Source organism: Macaca thibetana, chromosome 5 (genome assembly GCF_024542745.1).
Source record: "Macaca thibetana thibetana isolate TM-01 chromosome 5, ASM2454274v1, whole genome shotgun sequence".
Taxonomy (NCBI): domain Eukaryota; kingdom Metazoa; phylum Chordata; class Mammalia; order Primates; family Cercopithecidae; genus Macaca; species Macaca thibetana.
In genome coordinates, this window is record NC_065582.1 from 34490884 (window position 1) to 34504478 (window position 13595).

General features: G+C 38.9%; 1 long non-coding RNA gene across 1 annotated transcript in view; it reads right to left on the reverse strand.

Moving 5' to 3' along the window:
* Positions 1-43: 43 nt before the first annotated feature.
* The window catches only part of LOC126955083 (uncharacterized), a 36404-nt gene continuing 22852 nt past the window's right edge, over positions 44-13595 (reverse strand). The window contains exons 2-4 of the long non-coding RNA XR_007725803.1: positions 3382-3453; positions 2397-2478; positions 44-145 (exon numbers count right to left, since the gene is read on the reverse strand). This is a non-coding gene — a long non-coding RNA (uncharacterized LOC126955083). The remainder of the gene's footprint in view (positions 146-2396; positions 2479-3381; positions 3454-13595) is intronic.

Sequence of the window (13595 nt, forward strand, 5' to 3'; positions counted from 1 at the left end):
TAGAGAAGACTTCTTTCCTGATTATAGAATGTCTTTTGTTTGGTCTAACTGGACCAATTTGCTCATCTCCGATGAGTCATCATTGATTCAATTACAGTTGCTAGGAGAATGTCAGATGCTGAAGGACTTAAACCTGGATTGAATACTGAGGAAGAAAGCAACAGTTCAAGTAAACCTAGTAACTCTTCATTTCAGATTTTGTTCTTGAACCCACTTTATTTTTGACATAAGCTTTAGGGTTCTTGTAATGCTTTTAAAACCAAATTATATTATGATTTCTGGGAGACTTGTAGTAACCATACAAAATAATGGAATCCATTCACTTGAAGTAGATATGATGAAACAAATCCCCATCTAGAGATTAATTGAATTCAGTTATATTTCTGTATGCATGGCCATATAACTTTTAAAAATAACTCCATGGTGTTCATGGATCCCCTTTGAGGAAAGTCTACTGTGATTCCTACCCATCCCACACACAGTGTAACTTACTCTCTTCTCTACACTGTTTCCCTACCCTAAATGACTGTTATTGAAGGCCGCACCTTTTAAAATGTATACGTCTATTTTCCAACTTAAATGAGCACTTTATGAGGACAGGAACTATATTTTCCACATTTTGACATATCTAGTTTATCAGTTGGTTCTGGATAATCTTTGGCTGATAGAATAGTAAGTTAAAAGTAAAATACAAAAATAGTGCATGAATATGACCGGGTGCAGTGGCTTACGCTTGTAATCCCAGCGCTTTGGGAGGCCAAGGCAGGCGGATCACCTGAGGTCAGGAGTTCGAGATCAGCCTGACCAACATGGAGAAACTCCGTCTCTACTAAAAATACAAAATTATCTGGGTGTGGTGGCACATGCCTGTAATCCTAGCTACTAGAGAGGCTAAGGCAGGAGAATCTCTTGAACCTGGGAGGCGGAGGTTGCGGTGAGCTGAGATCACGCCATTGCACTCCAGCCTGGGGCAACAAGAGCGAAAATTCCGTCTCAAAAGAAAAAAAAAAAAAAAATATATATATATATAGTGCATGAATGTTTGTAATGCATGTATATTATATAAACGAATAAGGACTTTATAGATAACATAGAAATTGTATGAGTATGAAATGGAATTATATATTATGACTCATAACTAACAAATAGTTTGAAATTTTACTTACATATTACACTATTTTTTCAGTTTCAACAAAATAATCTTTTAAATGAAAAACCACATATGTGTGTATCATTGCATTAAGTTGGGAAAGAAAATAAGCTCACATATATTCTAATATTTACAACTAAGTAAGCACTATCCAGAGCACTATTTTTTTTCTGTCTTGGTGTCCTTCCTTTGTCAATATTAAATACATTAAAAAAAAAGAAATAAGCCCAGGGTTTACTGGTTCATTCAGTCTAAAAAATGAATCCCAGATAGAACTATCGTTTGAATAGAGCTGTAATTCAGATATGCCCAAGCGTGGATGCTGAAGTCAAGGTCTACAGTGATGCTTCTATCCTAGTGAGTAGATTGCATGGTTGCTTGTGGCTACTTTTTTCTAATTTTTACTTTAGGGGCTTTTTCCCACACCCTGAACTATTTTTCTTGAAACATGAATTTGTTTCTATCACTAGATTTTTCATTTAACAGACACAAATAAAAGAAATATTTGACTTTTTTCTGGTTCTACCACCAGAAAAATAATTGTAAGTGTGTTGATAAATGTGTGAGGACAAATGACCTCAGTATTGAACAGGCAAAATGGAGGGGCAAGGGTGATGATGAACTGGGGATACAGAGCCTACCTCTTCCTCAATAACAGCTAATGGTTGCCTTGACAGAATTTGTATTTTAAAATATCAGTGTCCATGTCAACTAAACAAACAAAACTCTTAAAGTGAACACTGCAAGGTCCAAATGAAACAGCTCCGCAAGCCTTCCTGGTTATGTTTTCTTCCCCAGAAATTTCCAACTGGTGTATTGAAGCACATACATGAGCTAAAGTGCACTGATACACTACAAATGCTGTTGGGGGGTTCCTGTCAGGGAGTTACAGAAGCTTAGGACAGAGCCCCAGTTGAGTGTGTCCCCTCTGGCTCAAACTGCTTCAGATAGGCTTCTAGAAGGGTGCCACGTGGAGACTCGGGCTTACTGGTGTGCCACTTTGTACTTGCAGGTTACTACAAAGTGAGGGACATGCACAGTCACTGCTTTACCTTGGCCATGAATATCCTCAATCATATGAAATCCTTTTCAGTAGCCAGCTGTGGAGTATGCTACTTGCCATGGATAGGGGCCTGTGGGCTGCTGGAGGGGTTCATTTCTCAGATGCCCAAAACACATCACTGTAGGGGATCGATCAGTGTGGTTGGAAAAATTATAGATATAGTTATAGGAAATAGACACAAACCTTCTTGGAAGGGTGGGGGTGTTGCATAGCTTCAGTAGATTTGGCTGAAGACAGGCAGATTCTCTTTTCAGGAACCAGAGAGCTTAGGGCGTAGATACAAAGAATATAAGGGAGTTTATCTAAATAGCTTGTTTACTCATGTGGTCCTAAGACTAACCTTTGATCATTCCCAGGCAGGATGGCTCTCTCCTGGGGAGGGCGACCAGGTTAATTATCCACAGGTGTGTTGACTCAAAGCCTTTGTCATTAATCTGTGCTGAATAAATGCCCACAGGGCCAGCTAGTCAAGTTGTGCAACTGCCACAAGCCTTTCTGTATGTGGCCCGGCACCCTAACTGCTCTTTCACTGAATATTCAGGGTCTGAGTACATTATTCATCTGTCTTGCATCACTATGGTGGCCAGCCTAATGGCCAGACTAATAGAAGCTGGGTGGTGCCTGGAGGCTACATGGAGTCTCCTGGAGGGTACAGTTCTCTGTCTTCAAGTATATACTGCCTTTCATAGTTTGTGTGAACTTTTAGAGGCATCCAAACTAGCTACAGGGTGAATGCACTATCCATTCCAACCATGGAAGTGCCATTCATCAAACCAGAACTCCATGATTATCTTGATACACTGTATTTCACAAAATATTCAACATGATTTGAAGTTGCTTTATCACATGGAATCTTAGCATTTTAATTGTTAATGAAAGAAAAGAACACTGCTTGGTTACTTAAATATGATTCCAGTGCAAAGGATTTGATGATGCAGTATATGTTTTCAAAAATTGTATTATCTATTTATGCTAACAAAATGTTTGGTCTCTAAGGGTTTGATGAGATAATCTTTAAATGTCTTGATCAGGATTGCATGTGGACATCTCAAATATAAAGCTTGATATTTAAAAGTCACACAAGCAAAGTTAGTCCATTTTCATACTGCCATAAAGATAGTACCTGAGACTGGGTAATTTATAAAGGAAAGAGGTTTAATTGACTCACCGTTCCACATGGCTGGGGAGGCCTCAGGAAACTTGCAGTCATGATGGAAGTTGAAGGGCAAGCAAGGCACATCTTACATAGTGGAGGAGAGAAAGAGAGAGAGCGGGGAAATGCAAGACATATCAAACAAACATCTCGTGAGAACTCTGTCACTGTCATAATAACAGCATGGGGGAATCCGCCCCCATGATCCAATCACCTCCCACCAGGTCCCTCCCTCAACACGAGATTACAATTTGAGATGAAATTTGGGTGGGGACAGAGTCAAACCATATAATTTCTGCCTCTGGCCCCTCCCAAATCTCATGTCCTTTTCATATTTCAAAACCAATCATGCCTTCCCAACAGTCTCTTCCACCCATGAGCCTGTAAAATCAAAAGCAAGTTAGTTACTTCCAAAATACAATGGGATACAGGCACTGGGTAAATGTTGCTATTCCAAATAGGAGAAGTTGGCCAAAACAAAGGGACCCCATGCCCCATGCCCCATGCCCCATGCAAGTCCAAAACCCAGAAGGGCAGTCATTAAATCTTAAAGCTCTGAAATGATCTGCTTTGACTGCATGTCTCACATCCAGGGTACTCTGATGGAAGGTGTGGGCTCCCACAGCCTTGGGCAGCTCTGCCCTTGTGGCTCTTGAGGATACAGCTCCTGCAGCTACTTTCACAAGCTGGTATTGTCTGTGGCTTCTCCAGGCACATGGTGCAAGCTGTCAGGGGATCTACCATTCTGGGGTCTGGAGAATGGTGACCCTTTTTTCTCACAGCTCTGCTAGGCAGAGCCCCATTAGGGACTCTTTGAGGGCTCCAGCCCCACATATCCCCTCTGCACTGCCCTAGCAGAGGGTCTCCATGAGGGTTCCACCACAGCAGCAGACTTCTGCCTGGACATCCGGGTGTTTCCACATATCCTCTGAAATCTAGGCAGAAGCTCCCAAACCTCAACTCTTGTATTCTGAGACTGTGTAATTTATAAACAGCAGAGGTTTAATTGACCCACAGTTCTGCATGTCTGAGGAGGCCTCAGGAAACTTACAATCATGGTAGAAGGTGAAGGAGAAGCAAGCACCTTCTTCACAGGTGGCAGAAGAGAGAGAGAGTGTGTCGGGGAAACTGCCATTTTTAAAACCACCAGATATCATAAGAACTCCCTCACTATCACGAGAACAACAGAGGGGAACCACCCCCTTGATTTAGTCAGCTCCCATCAGGTCTCTCCCTTAATATGTGGGGATTAGAATTTGAGATGAGATTTGGGTGGGGAATCAAAGGCAAATCATATCACCCATTATACATTTTCAAACACCTTATTTTGACATTTGATACAGGTTCATTATTTTCTAATAATTTTTTATTTTACTTTTATATGAAGAAAAGGCAATTGTGTTAACCAAGCTTGATATAGGCACTCTTAAAACATTCAGAGTAATCAAAAATAACAATGATTTTTTTCTGATACCATACGACAAATTTTGGGAACCAGCTCTACCATTCCCCAGATAATCAGATACTTCATATCTCAGAGTACATAACCAAAGTTGTGACTCTTTCCAGAACAAAGAAGATCTGTCCAGGTCAACTTATCTTCTCTATGCTAGTTATAAAAGTGGATGGCAACATTTTCAATGATATCTTCTTTTGTTAAAAGAAGAGAAAAAGTTTAATCTCACTGGGTAGTAGGCAAGTTTAATAAAATTTCCAAAGACAGTCCAGGCGTGGTGGCTCATGCCTGTAATCCCAGCACTTTGGGAGGCTGAGGCAGGTGGATTACCTGAGGTCAGGAGTTCAAGAACAGCCTGGTCAACATGGTGCAACCCTGTCTCTACTAAAATACGAAAATTAGCTGGGCGTGGTGGCACACGCCTGTAATCCCAGCTACTTGGGAGGCTGAGGCAGGAGAATTGCTTGAACCCTGGAGGCGGAGTCTGCAGTGAGCAGAGATCGTGTCACTGTACTACAGCCTGGGCAACAGAGCAAGACTCCATCTTGAAAAAAAAAATTCCAAGGACAGAAAAAATACATAGTTTTTTGTGAGATATAGGAATGATTTTGGTCAGAGTAATGATTATCTATTATATGGAAGCCTAGTAAATGGATTGGATATGCCAAGTGCTCATCTCAGTACTGAGTATACCTAAATGGATAAAGCCAAGTTCCTGTGGTCATGTAATTTATTTTCATAGGGAAGAGAAATACTGAACAGATAAACAAGTACATATGTAATGTAACGTTTACTGATTATAAGTGCAAAAACCTCTAAGCAGGGTATGAGATTAGAGTGATAGAAGCTGTTTCATAGGATTGTCAGAGGTTTATCTAAAGAATACTGAGATAAACCTAAAAAGAGTGAATGAGCAAACCACGTGAATAACTACAGAATACGCATGTGAATTTGACCTGTGGGGCCTCATAGGGCACAGACTTGGATTTTATTTTAAGTCTCATTTGTAAAATTGGAGAGTTAATAGCAGTGACTGCACAAGATCATATAACATAGATATTTTCCTGAGTGGACAACAGACTTTAGGGAACAAGGGTGAAGAGTTTAAGAGCTGTGACAGTTGTTCAGAAAAAAGATGATAGTAGTTGCACAGGATGCCAAGTCATCAAATTTCAGTTGTGTTTTGAGGGAGAAACTACAAGATGTGTTGGATGAGGCTGTGGGAAAAAATAGAATCAGGGATGGCATAGAGCAACAGAATGAATGGTGGTACCATTTATTGAAATGGAGAACACTGGGAAATCAAGACTGAAGGAAAACAAAGAATTCTGGAAATGTTAATTTCAAAAGGAAGTATCATGTAGCTAGTTTGGATATTCAAATCAAGGGACAAAATCTCTAGAGACTTAAATTCGGGAGTTATCAGCATACAGATGGGATTAGATGGGATCATCTAGATAGTAGGTATAGATTAAAAAGAAAAGGGGGTCCCTGGCCAGGCATGGTGGCTCATGCCTGTAATCCCAACACTTGGGAGGTTAAGGCAGGTGGATTGCTTGAGTTCAGGAGCTACAGACCAGTCTGGGCAACCTCGGGAGACTCTGTCTCTACAAAAATTACAAAAAATTAGCTGGGCATGGTGGTGCACACCTGTAGTCCCAGCTACTCGGGAGGTTGAGGTGGGAGAATCACTTGAGCTGGAGGAGGTTGAGGCTGCAGTGAGCCGTGATTACATCACTGCACTCCAGTCTGGTCAACAGAGTGATACCTTGTGTCAAAAAAAAAAAAAAAAAAAAGGGCTGGGCACAGTGCCTCATGCCTGTAATTTTAGCACTTTGGGAGGCCAAGGCAGATGGATCACTTAAGGTCAGGAGTTCGACAACAGCCTAGCCAGTATGGTGAAACGCCTTCTCTACTAAAAATACAAAAAAATAATCTGGGCATGGTGACATGCACCTGTTGTCCCAGCCACTCGGGAGGCTGGGACAGGAGAATCACTTGAACCTGGGAGGCGGAGGTTGCAGTGAGCTGAGATTGTGCCACTGCACTCCAGCCCAGGTCTCGCAGTGAGACTCTGTCTCAAAAAATAAATAAATAAATAAATAAATAAATAAATAAATAAATAAATAAAAAGAAAGAGAAAGTAAAAAGAAAAGGGGTCCCAGACTAAACCCTAGGATAACCCAACATTTAGAGGTCAGAAAGATGAAGGGACTCAACACCTGAAACTGAGAAGGAAAAGCCAGTGTGTTTAGACAAAATCCAGAAGAGGTGCATTCCCTGGAAAACAATGGAATAAAGCACTTCAAGAAAGAGAATGGCCAAGTAATCAGAAGACGACGATTGACTTATTTCATAATATGGAAGTCAGTGGTGACCTAAGAAATTAAGATTTCAACAGAGTGATGGGGATGAAGACCTGGTTAGTGTTTTCAAGAAAAAGAAGGGAGAGAGGCTATCAGAATCAAAGTACAGGCCACTTTTCAATAAGATTTGCTAACAAGGAATGAAGAAAATTGGAGAGGGGATCATAGATGAAGGGGATATAGGGTCAAGGCTGGATTTATGTTTTTAAGATGGAAGAATTCATAACTTTTTTTGCAACAATTATTTAATAAAAATGAAATGGAATTATGCCTCCTGGGCTTTTACAGGCAGCACATATAGTAGCATTGCAGAAATCAACTAATTTAGGTGAAAATTATCTGTGCCATGCTGACAATAATGTTAGTATCTTCCCCTTTAGCAAGCACAATATAATAAGGAAAACATAATCTTGAGTAACAAAGTCGAAATGCAATGCCTGTATATCATGGAGACTACTTGATATCTGTCAAGGTCCTTTCAGGTCAATTGCATACATTTCTGCTCTTGCTAAAAAAATATTGACCAGCTGTAAAAGCTGGCAATAATGAATGTTTGCTTGGAATATTTACAAACAAAAAATTCAAGCGTTTTGATAAATCTCCCTAAGTAACAAATATGTTTATATGAAAATTCATTAAAGTAATTGTAATTTACTATAAATTAACAAGTAATCACAGAAAATATATTATGCAAATATACCCACACATAATAATTTTTAAATTGAAGAAAATACTTGCAAGGAAAATAAACAGAATAATATACTCCAGATATATATATAGTACACTAAAATTTTCAGTTTAGACTGAATGTCTCAGCTAAAACTACCCCCATACTAAGAAAAGAAAACAACGACCTTCAAATAAATTATAATTATTACCATCCATGAGTCATGACAGCAAGTGAAATCTGTCATAAATATATAAAAGCAGCTTCAAGGTGTTTTTTCAAAGGGCAAAAGTCTATGTTTTATTAATGAGTCATACAGCAGAGTTGCTTATTTACAAACTCCCAATAAGATAAATGAGAAAACAAGTTGATGTGTTCTTCATTGTACTTAAACACTCAAACTAAACAAGACCATTACTTGACTAATTAAAAATTAAAATTAGTTAGGCCCTGTTTGTCCATCTTTCTTTGTGTTACAACTGCTTTTGGCAACTTTGTCATAAGTTCTTTGCCAAAGCTGATGTTCAAAATGGTGTTTCTAGGTTTTCTTCTATAAAACTTTTATAGTTTTAGGTCTTACATCTTTAATCCATCTTGAGTTGCTTTTTTAATATGGTGAAAGAAAGGGGTCCAGTTTCAATCTTCTGCATATGGCTAGCCAGTTATACCAGCACCATTCACTGAATAGGGAGTCGCCTCCCCATTGCTTGTTACTGTCGACTTTGTCAAAGATCAGATGGTTGTAGGTGTGTGGCTTTATTTCTGGATTCCCTATTCTGTCCCATTGATCTGTGTGTCTGTTTTTGCACCAGCATCATGTTGTTTTGGTTACTGTTGCCTTTTAGTGTAGGTTGAAGTCAGTAGTGTGATGCCTCTGTCTTTGTTCTTTTTGTTTAGGATTGCTTTGGCTATTCAGACTCTTTTTTGATTCCGTATGAATTTTATAATTTTTTTTCTAATTCTCTGAAAAAGGACATTGGTAGTTAGATAAGAATAGCACTGAGTCTATAAATTGCTTTGGGCAGTATGGCCATTTTAACAATATTGATTCTTTCTATCCATGAGCATGACCTAATTAAACTAAAGAGCGTCTACACAGCAAAAGTAATTATCAATAAACACACTTACAGAATGGGAGAAAATATTTGCAAAAAATGCGTCCAACAAAGGTCTAGCATCCAGAATCTCTAAGGCACTTAAACAATTAAACAAGCAAACAACAAACAACCCCATCCAAAAATGGACAAAAGACATGAACAGATCCTTCTCAAAAGAAGACGTACATCCAACCAACAAATACATGAGAAAATGCTTTACATCACCAATCATTAGAGAAATGCAAATCAAAATGACAATGAGATACCATCCCGCATCAGTCAGAATGGCTATTATTAAAAAGTAAAAAAAAACAGATGTTGGTGAGGTTGTGGAAAAAAGGTAACACATACTATGCTGGTGGAGTGCAAATTAGTTTAGCCACTGTGGAAAGCAGTGTGGAGATTTCCTAAGGAACTTAAAATAGAACTATCATTTGACCCAGCAATCCCATTACTGGGTATTTAACCAGAGGAAAATAAATCATTCTACCAAAAAGACACCTGCATTTGCATGTTCATTGCAGCACTATTCACAATAGCAAAGACATGAAATCAACCTAGATCCCCATGAACGGTGGTTAAAGAAAATATGGTACACATACACTACGAAATACTATGCGGCCATAAAAAGAAATAAAATTATGTACTTTAGGGCTTGGCACAGTGGCTCATACCTGTAATCCCAGCACTTTGGGAGGCCGAGGCAGGTGGATCATGAGGTCAGATCGAGAGCATCCTGGCTAACACAGCAAAACCCCGTCTCTACTAAAAATACAAAAAATTAGCCGGGCGTGGTGGCATGTGCCTATAGTCCCATCTACTCAGGAGGCTGAGGCAGAAGAATCACTTGAACCTGGGAGGCAGAGGTTGCAGTGAGCCAAGATCACACTACTGCACTCTAGCCTGGGCGACAGGGTGAGACTCCGTCTCCAACAACAACAACAACAAAAACTAAGCAATTTACAGCAACACAGATGCAACTGAAGGTCATTATCCTAAATGAATTAACACAGGAACAGAAAGCCAAATATTGCATATTCTTACTTATAAGGGGGAGCTAAACATTGGGTAAACATGGACATAAAGATGGCAACAATAGACACCAGGGACTTCTAGAGGAGAATAGAGAGAAGATGTGGGTTGAAAAACTACCTATCAGGTACTAAGCTCATGACTTGAGTGATGGGAGAATTCATACACCAAACCTTATGTGCAGGTTTGTTGCAATTTACCCACGCAACAAACCTGCACATGTACCCACTGTACCTAAAAGAAAAGTTGAAAAAGAAAAAGAAAATTAAAACATTAAAATGTGATTAAATATATAGCATATTAGAGACTTTAAGGATTTAACCCAAATAATTTTAAATATACTTTCTCTTTTCTTTCAAAAATATATTAAAAGTTATACAGATGAAACATTTTTATCTCCCTGTCTCATCTGAAAAAGAACAAAGAAAGCCCATGAACAGAGAGCTGGGTTTTCAGATGTCAAGTGGCTTTCTATGTGGAAACAGAAGTTACAAGCATGTGACGACATATAGCCTTTTCAGAGCTATAATTATTTCTGTCAACTTTTGGAATTTAGTAAAAACATAGTCCCTTCTGACCTTTTCTGGGTTTTTTGATATCACCTGTATAGACAAATAGCCTGAACCAAAAATCAGTCAGGTTAGAGTTCATTGTTAGCACTATAAGTTACAGACATTGTCAGTTACTTAGCCAAGAGCCATTCCTCAATTATTCTTTGATAATAGAACCATAGTTACGTCTAGGGCAATAAGGTGCCCAGTCAAATATTCAGCTTAAGGAGATTTTTGGGCTGAGACAATGGGGTTTTCTATATATACTGACTTTCTTTTTCTGTGGCTGGTGGTGACCAGATGACACAATTCTGCCAGTGCAACTTGAGATAATCATGTGGTTCTTGTCTTTGGTTCTGTTTATATGCTGGATTATGTTTATTGATTTGCGAATGTTGTTGTCTTCTAAGTTTAAGTAAGTTTTGAATTTCCTAATAAAAGGAGACAGATACAGTAAGTTTTTCTACCTTCTTTTTGCCTTGTATGTAGACATGATGGTAGGAGCCACAGCAGTCATATGGTAATAATGAGGGAAAAGCAAGGGAATTCTAGATATATTGGCTACTGCAAAAAAGCAACAACTGCTATTTCTGGACTACATTCTTATAAGAAAAATAAATAACTAAGTGTTAAAGCTGCTGGCAACTGGTTTTCTATCATGAGGAACCAAACAAAATTCTGAATGACACACTCATATTTTATTCATACATGCAGCAAAAACATGAACTGATGTTCCATAATATACACACCATTTGGATTCAGTAGTGTATTAGTCAAGGTAACTCTAGTTACCACAATAGGCAACATTCCAAATTTCAATGGCCTTAACGCAATAGAAGTATATTTTTCATGCACTTAAAACTCTAGGAAACAAAACCAAGGGTAGAGATGGTGGTGGTGGTAGCACTCAGTTCCTGCAGTCAGATTTGAGCCCTGCATTTCTTTTTTTTAAAGAGATTTAGCGGGTACAGATGCAATTGGGTTCATGAACATACTGCATGCAGTAAAGTCTGGGCTTTTCATGGAACCTCCACCTGAATAATGTACATTATGCCATCTCCTCTGCCCTAGCCATCAATTCTTCCACTTTTTTTTCAAGATTTTTAGTTTCTTTGCCATCCCCTCTACCTTTCTGCCCTGCTTTTTCCCCATCTTTGTGGTTTTTATCTGCCCTCTGCTCTTTGATGATGGTGACGTACATGGGGTTTTTGGTGTGGGTGTCCTTCCTGTTTGATAGTTTTTCCTTCTAACAGTCAGGACCCTCCTGCATTTGGAGATTGCTTGACTCCAGACCCTGTTTGCCTGGTATGTCTCTGGTGATCCCTGTGAGTGTGGGGTGCAGACTGAGCTAGTGGGCGGGATGTCTCCCAGTTAACCTGAAAGGGGTCAGGACCCGCTTGAGCAGGGAGTTTCTTCTCAGATCTCAACGTTGGTTGGGAGATCCACTGCTCTCCTTCAAGAGCTGTCTGACAGATCGTTTTGCGTTTAGGTTTCTTTGTCGTTAGTTTACTGTGGGCCCCCTCTAGGGGTACGTAACTCCTCTGAGTCTCCAGTGATCAGAGCCTTGCCATTCTTTGGCAAATGACTGCCAACATTGAGCTGGCAGGGTGGAAACAGAACAGGTAGAAGAATTCATGGAAGGTTTTCACCTGCCAGATCTAGAAGCAGCACACATTTGTGCTACTCGTGCCAGTGGCAGGAACTCAGTACCTGCAATACCACGTGTCAGTGGCAGGAACTCAGTACCTGCAATACCTTACTTTAAGGCACATAAGATAGCTGTGGACCCAGAAGGAAAGGGAAACAGATATGGTAAATAGTCAGTCTCTTTTATAAGTAACAAGTAGAGTTTTTATGCATATTTGTCAAATTTGTCTATTTTGCTAAATATTTATATTATGTGTATATGCATATATATACACACACATGTGCAAATAAGTGTAAATATGTGTGTGTATATGTGTGTGTATGTATGTCAGATTTTAACATCTATTGGGTGCTTACTTTATTCTAAGTACTACATGCTAAATGTTTTTGCAAGCATTTTATCATTAGCCCTCCCAAACATCCTATGAAGTAGGCACTATTATTATCTATATTTTACTGACAGATACTGAGGTTTAGCGAGTTGAAGTAACTTGCCCAAGAAAATAGAGGCAATAAGTGTTAGAGCTAGGAATCTTTCTTTATTCTGAGACATAACTCTATTTTTAAAGAGAACTTCTGCAACTTCTCTTCTAGTTTTAAAGAGAACTAATACAACTAGGTTGTATTAATTATTAATTATGTCATATCCATTGCCGAGCTTGACAATATGTATTCATGTCACTTACATAAATAGATTAAATGTCAGGCCCTCTCTCATAAATATCCCTTTCTTTGTATACCTGCCCACTACCTTTGGTCTTTTAGAAACCAGAGTGATTTTTAGGAATGTTCTAGATGAAAATATCTTTATTACTAAATATTTGGTTGTATAAGCAATTAGCTTTCAGGTATTTCTGCTTTGTCTGATGGTAATTCCTAGTTAATTAGGCAATGCCTGATTTGCTGTATAGCTTACTTCAACCATGATCCTCTTGACCTTTCTGCTCTCTTCTACTGCCTAAAATTTCTCCATAGTCGTCTTTGTTCTCATAAGCATTATTGCCCTTGAGGACAGCACTCTCCTTTAGTCCTATATAAAATGGGACTCAGCCAAAGTTGTCTTGATTCCAGAGCTTGAAATTGATGCCAGTCTTCTGCCTTTTCGGTGAAATACTTTTTGCCTGCCTTCCTTCCTTGCTTGCTTCCAGCTATCTAATTCAACAAATTGGTCTCTGGGTTACAATGACAAAAATACTATAGCATTTACATAAATTGACTAAAAAGGTTCTCTGCTCACCAAAAATAAAGTATGCAAAATAACAATGACCTGTCCCCCATTTTACATAAATTTTACATAGTTTTACCTCTATAAATGTAATGTATAGCATAAATGAAAATAACTACTGTGAAAAGAGTGATGACTTTTCATTTTGCACATCAAGTTTAACTATATAGGATACAAAGAATGATTTG